The sequence below is a fragment of the Cricetulus griseus genome, chromosome 5 (assembly GCF_003668045.3).
Source record: "Cricetulus griseus strain 17A/GY chromosome 5, alternate assembly CriGri-PICRH-1.0, whole genome shotgun sequence".
Taxonomy (NCBI): domain Eukaryota; kingdom Metazoa; phylum Chordata; class Mammalia; order Rodentia; family Cricetidae; genus Cricetulus; species Cricetulus griseus.
Window position 1 is genome coordinate 21,422,885 of NC_048598.1, and position 6,401 is coordinate 21,429,285.

The following is a 6,401-nucleotide window of genomic DNA, read 5'->3' on the forward strand; positions in this document are numbered from 1 at the left end:
TCCAATGCCCTTGTCTGACTTCCAAGGGCTCCTGAACACATATGATACACATACTTTCATGTAACATAAATACATGGGTATTTTTTGAAGATGTATTAAATTGAAACGAGAAGCCATTGCTGTGAACTGAGTTCTTTGTGGGACCCAAACGAGATCACACCAAACCAAATAGATTAATCTAAAAAGTTAAGGAAGCAGTTAGAGCCCAAACACAGCCAAGAGAGCCTACAAACAAGAGATTCCAGTCTCCCGAGTCACCACTGGAAGGAAGTACCTTCTGCTTTAATCCTTAGAGAAAAAGGCTGTACCCTCCTGTTACCAGGCGAATCTCCCCACCCCACAGTGTTCTGTTTCCTTGTCCCTCTCTCAAAACCCAGATTTGCCCTTGTCCAACAGGAGCTGACATTCTGCTCTGCAGAAGGAAGACCCCACCATTCCGGAGTTCCTAACAAAAAACAATTAGAGGCTTGTCTGTCCCTCCCCGGATGGGTAGAGGATCGAGCAATTAGTTATAGATGCAATTGGCCCTGGATAGCCCAGAGCCGTGCTCCTACTAAGTGCACATGCTTCTACCACTGAGCCACACTCCCAGCCTTGGAAACTGCTGAGAACAGAGTAGAAGCTCCTAGTAAGGGAAGTCATATCAAGACAGAAATTTCCATTTACAAGAGTGTCTCCCTTCCCCACGGGAGGTCTCACCCTCACTGGGGAGCAGAAGGGAGATGGGATGAGGGTTGGTGAGGGGCATGGGATGATGAGAGGGAGAGGGAACTGGGATCGATATGTAAAATAAGATTGTTTCTAATTCAAATTAAAAAAAAAAAAAAAAGTGTCTCCTCTCTGCACCAGGAAGGGCAGGGTAACTAAACTTTCATCACCGAAGTGCTGACTTAAAACTGCAAAACCAACTTTACTGTTACTCACCTGCTTTTCCTGGCTCTCTCAAAGACGGTATTTTAAAAACCTGAACTCTACGCCTCCTGTGTGAAACTTACTCATTTTTTCTGGCTGTTTGCCATGTATACATCAATCGAAAACTACAGCTCCCTCTCCACCCATGGTTTTTGTCTTTTAAGGCTTTGGTTACCTCTGTTCAACTGCAATCCAAAAATATGAAATGGAAAACTTCTAGACACCTAAAAGGAGTTATGTTTCAAATCTCATGCAGGTCCCAGTAGCATAAAGAGCCTCACACCGCCCTGCTGGTCTGCTCCAAGACCTGAAGCATTAAGACTGTCAGGGCATCTGTGGTGTTGACATGAAGAAACAACAGTGTATAGACATATATAGAATTCAATATTGCTGCTACCCAAAGCACATACATCTGCTCACCCAGAAAGCCAGTACTCAGGAGGCAGGAGCTACCCGGTAGGAAATCAAGTTTATTCAAGGACTGACACTGAGAGAAAACGGAGGAGGCTGGCACCCAGCCCCCAAAAGAGACCATCTCAGGAAAGCCAAGTATAGGAAAGGCATTCTTACTAGGGAAGGAAAGGAGGTATGCTGGGCGTGGGCAGAAGACCCTATGCTAAGGAGTATCTTCGGCCAGGTGGTGGTGGCCACACACGCCTTTAATCCCAGCACTCAGAAGCAGAGGCAAATGGATGTCTATGAGTTTAAGACCAACCTGGTCTACAGAGCGCATTCCAGGACAGCCAGGACTACACAGAGAAACCCTGTCTGGAAGAACAAAAACAAACAAAGTAGTATCATTAGCCATCCCTGGTATCCGTTTTTATTTTATTTTCTTCCGGGTTTTTTTTTTCCTTCTATATGGAACATCATAATTAACCTCAACTTCCTAGAACTTTTTCCTGTCCTATAATTCCTTTTTTTTCTTTAGATTTATTTATGTGTGTGGATGTTTTACCTGCATGCTATATGTGCTCCATGGAGGCCAGAAGAGGAAGTCAGATCCCCTGGAGTTACAGAGGTTGTGAGCTGCTGTGTGGGTGCTGGGAATCAAACCCTGGTCCTTTGGAAGAGCAGCCAGTGTTCATAACAACTGAGGCCTGTCTCCACCCCTCTGAATCAACGTATTCTCCTGAGCTTCTTCAATGTCCATGTGGGGGCATCTACAGCCTTGGCCTCATTACACAGCTGCTGGAGGCACACAGAGACCTCAGGGTCGGGGATTGAATTAAGCCTCAGTCCTCGAGAAGCTTGTATTCTTCCAACAATGCTTCAGGATTATGTGGAGCTCCACTATTTCAGAGACTTTTGAGACCAACACTGATCCCAGAGCAGGGTTACCCACATAGCCTTGTATATAATGTCTCCAGAGAGTTTGTTGTTCATGGGCACTCGAGCTTTAATGACCAGAAAAGAACTGTTTTGTGGGGGGTGTGGGGGGGTGGGGGGGAGTTTGAGACAGGGTTTCTCTGTGGCTTTGGAGCCAGTCCTGGAACTCACTCTATAGACCAGGCTGGCCTCAGACTCACAGAGATTCGCCTGCCTCTGCCTCCGCCTCCGGAGTGCTGGGATTAAAAGTGTGTGCCACCACTGCCCGGCTAAGAACTGCTTGTTTGGGGGTTTTGGTTTGGTTTGGTTTGGTTTGGTTTGGTTTTTGGTTTTTTGTTTTGGTTTTTCGAGACATGGTTTCTCTGTATTGTTTTAGAGCGTGTAAGAACTGCTTTTTAAACAGGAAAGTTTATCTGTGCAGTCCAGACTAGCCCCAGAACCCAGTCTAGCCTCCAACTCATCTTTGTGCTCCAGCTTTGGAGTGTTGGGGTTATCAGCAGGCACCGCCTACTGGGCCTTTGTTCTCTTACTTAATAAGTGTATACCCCAAAATCATAAATTGTTTCATGTTTCCACACGTTCACCATAATTATTATTCAACAACAGGATAAAAGTCCATCGGTCTCCGAGCTCTAGTTCAACAATCACCTTATTGTGAAGAACTTGGTGTCTGTCCAGCTTGGTACATTTACCAATCACGCGACAATGAATGTCTTTCACCTGTGTGTGTGTGTGTGTATGCTCTTTTCTCTGTTTAATTGTTTCCCAAGGGCTTATCCCCATGAGAGCCATCACTGGATTTCAGGGTGTGAACAATTTTATGGCCACTGAAGCACCATGCTCTAATGGGTCCCAGGAAGGTTGTGACTACCAGGCCACTCATCGACAGAGTGCCCAAAAGCTTAGCACTTTCCCAGTGAAGATGTACTACTGGCTAGGTTTTTGTTTGGGTTGGGGTAAGTGGGGTTAGTAGTGTTGTTTTGCTGAACATTAACACAGGGAAAAATGGATCCTCAATTTAAATGCTACTCGCAATTGCCTGCTTTCTTTCTGCATTTCCTAAAGATAAGCAGGGACACTGGTACCCCTAGAATAGGTGATTCCAAAAGATGAACTGCCACACAGGCTTCAGCTGCTTCAGACCAACCTTATCTAGTAAGAATTTTTTTGTGTGTGTTTTGTTTTGTTTTTTTGAGACAGGGTTTCTCTGTATTGCTTTGGAGGTTGTTCTGGAACTCTCAATGTAGACCAGGCTGGCCTCGAACTCACAGAGATCTGCCTGCTTCTGTCCCCGGAGTGCTGGGATTAAAGACATATGCCACTAACGCTTGGCCTAGTAAGAAATTAAAGGGCAGATTTTAGCAGGAAAAAAAAAATCTGGATACCATGGTCCATATTTGTAATCCAAGTACTCAGGAGGTGGAGCCAGGAGAATCAGGAGTTCAAGGCCAGCTAATTAATATTGAGCTTGAGGCCAGCTTGGGGCATAAGAAACCCTGTTTCAAAAATAAAGTATAAACAAATAAATTATTTTAATAAAATTTTTATTTATTTTATTGAAAAATAATTTGTATTGTTTTGTTTCCAGACAGGCTTTCTCCATGTAACTCTGGCTGTCCTGTAACTCACTCTGTAGACCAGGCTGGACTCGAATTTACAAAGATCCACCTGCCTCTGCCTCCCAAGTGCTAGGATTAAAGGTGTATGCCACAATCGCCTGGCATAATTTTAAAACAACCATTCAGTTATAAAGAATAGTATGGACACACAGACACACATAAGCAGGTAATTAAAATGAATTAAATATTTAAATTTTTATTTATTATTATTTTATGTATTGGAGTGTTTTTGCCTGCAAGTATGTAGACTGTGTACGTGAGATGCCTGCAGAGCCCAGAAGAGGGCGGCAGATCCCCGGGAACTGCAGTAAGAGATGGAGCCACCGTGTGGGCGCTGGACACAAGCGCTTAAACCACTGAGCCCTCTCTACAGCCTTCAAACCAAGTGGTTTAAATAGCAGATATGTAGAGGCTGGTGGGGTGGCTCGGTGGGTAAGGCTCAGAAGCTTGACTACCCCAGTTCAATCCCCAGAGCCCACGTAAAGGTAGGCGAGAACCCACTTCACAAAGTTGTCCTCTGATGTCTGTTTGAACAGTTGTGCGCGCACGCAAACATAACACACACACACAAACACACACACACATTTTAAAAGATAGTTCAAGGGTAACCTCTGTAACAGATCAAGTTCAAGGTCTGACCCACTTGAACAAAAAACAAGCCCAGCACTCTGGAGCCTGAGATCTCTGTGAGTTCAAAGCTAGCCTGTCCTACAGAGCAAGTCCAGGCATCCAGAGCTGCATAGAGGATCGTGTATCAAACAAACAAACAAGGAGGGGGAGCACAAAATCTCAAGAAATGAAATTCCTCTTTACAGCAGCTTCCTAAAGTACGTTCCCTAATCTCAGCACCATTTTTAAAAAACTGCCTCCGCAGGTACGCGTGATTGCGCATGCGTGTCCCATCGCAGGACAACCTTGTGGAGCCAGCTCTCTCCAACCTACCAGCTTGTGGGTTCTGAGGATGAAACTCGATGGCCAGGACCCCCTGAGCCATCCCGCAGGCCCCAGGTAATGCTTTGCATGACCCCCTTCCTGTTTCTCCCCTGATCCACAGACAATTAGCCAGCACCCCGCCTAGCCGGCAGGGCTGCCTCCACCCTCCCATGCCCCACCCCGCCCAGCAACACACTCTCCAGGTCCCTGCCTTGCCTGGATTGAGTAAACTTCCCTGTGAGAAGGGCCTTTCCGGTTCAGGTCTTTCTCCAGTTCTGCACCTCAGAACCGGTCTGGCGGGGTCTGCAACCAGGCGGTGCAATGAAGTCGTCAGAAATGCTGCTGGGGCTGGCAAAGACTGGGTGCGCTGGGTGACTGGAAGAATAACAGTTCCGCCCTTACACACGTACACACACGCACGCACCACGCACACAGGCACACAAGCAAGCACACATGCGCTCTCACACAGTACCCAGCGCACCCCTGCATGGCTCTGCCAGCACAGCTCAAGTCTCCCTGCTTCGTGTTTTACCGGAGCTGATGGGTGGAACCAGGACTGGAGCATTTCTTCACATACATTTGAGATGTGCATACATTAGAATCTGCACATGAAACAACACACACACACACACACACACACACAGGCAAAAACCCTGAAGAGCTGTCCCCTGTACTGTATTCAAATCCATACATGACTTGGCTGTCCCCTAAAGTTTTGGTGTTCGTTAACCATCCAAGGCAGATCCCCACAGTGGAGTCAAATTAGGGGAGGCCACAAGAAGCCCAGTGAGGAGTAAGGCCCGGGAGACTCCCGAATTCACTTTCAGAGAAGTCACATCTGGATGCTTCCTCTGGGACAGCATGTTCCTGCTGTCCCTGCCCCTGCAGCTCTTACCAGAAAAGAATTTGTATTTTAGCTCAAGGTCTACATCCTTTAGGTAGAGGATGCTAGGTAGGAAAAGAAGAATAAAAAGTCAATAGCCAGCTGCTTCCCAGGTACCAGCTGGGACACAACAGACATCTGTCAGCTTCGCCTCCTACAAATGGCAAGACCTAGAACTGGTGATATCCTTCTGAGGCAGACAGCAAGCAATTGCCTACCCGGTCTGTGACCCCTATTGAGACGTAATGGTTGACATCTTTCTTCTTTTTTTGTTTTTAAGATTTTATTTATTTATTATGTATACAGTCTTCTGCCTGCATGCCAGAGGGCACCAGATCTCATTCAAGGTGGTTGTGAGCCACCATGTGGTTGCCAGGAATTGAACTCAGGACCTCTGGAAGAGCAGTAAGTGCTCTCTTAACTACTAAGCCATCTCTCCAGACACAATATTTTATTTATTTATTATGTATACAGTCTATGCAGTCTTCTGCCTGCATGCCAGCAGAGGGCACCAGATCTCATTCATGGTGGTTGTGAGCCACCATGTGGTTGCTGGGAATTGAACTCAGGACCTTTGGAAGAACAGTCAGTTCTCTTAACCGCTGAGCCATCTCTCCAGCCCGGGTGACATCTTTTGAGGTAAATAGCATGGTTAATAGCCAGTAACCCCTTTTACAAGAGTCTTGGTCATTGTTGGTTACACCCTTTGATGGAGAGCTGGAGAT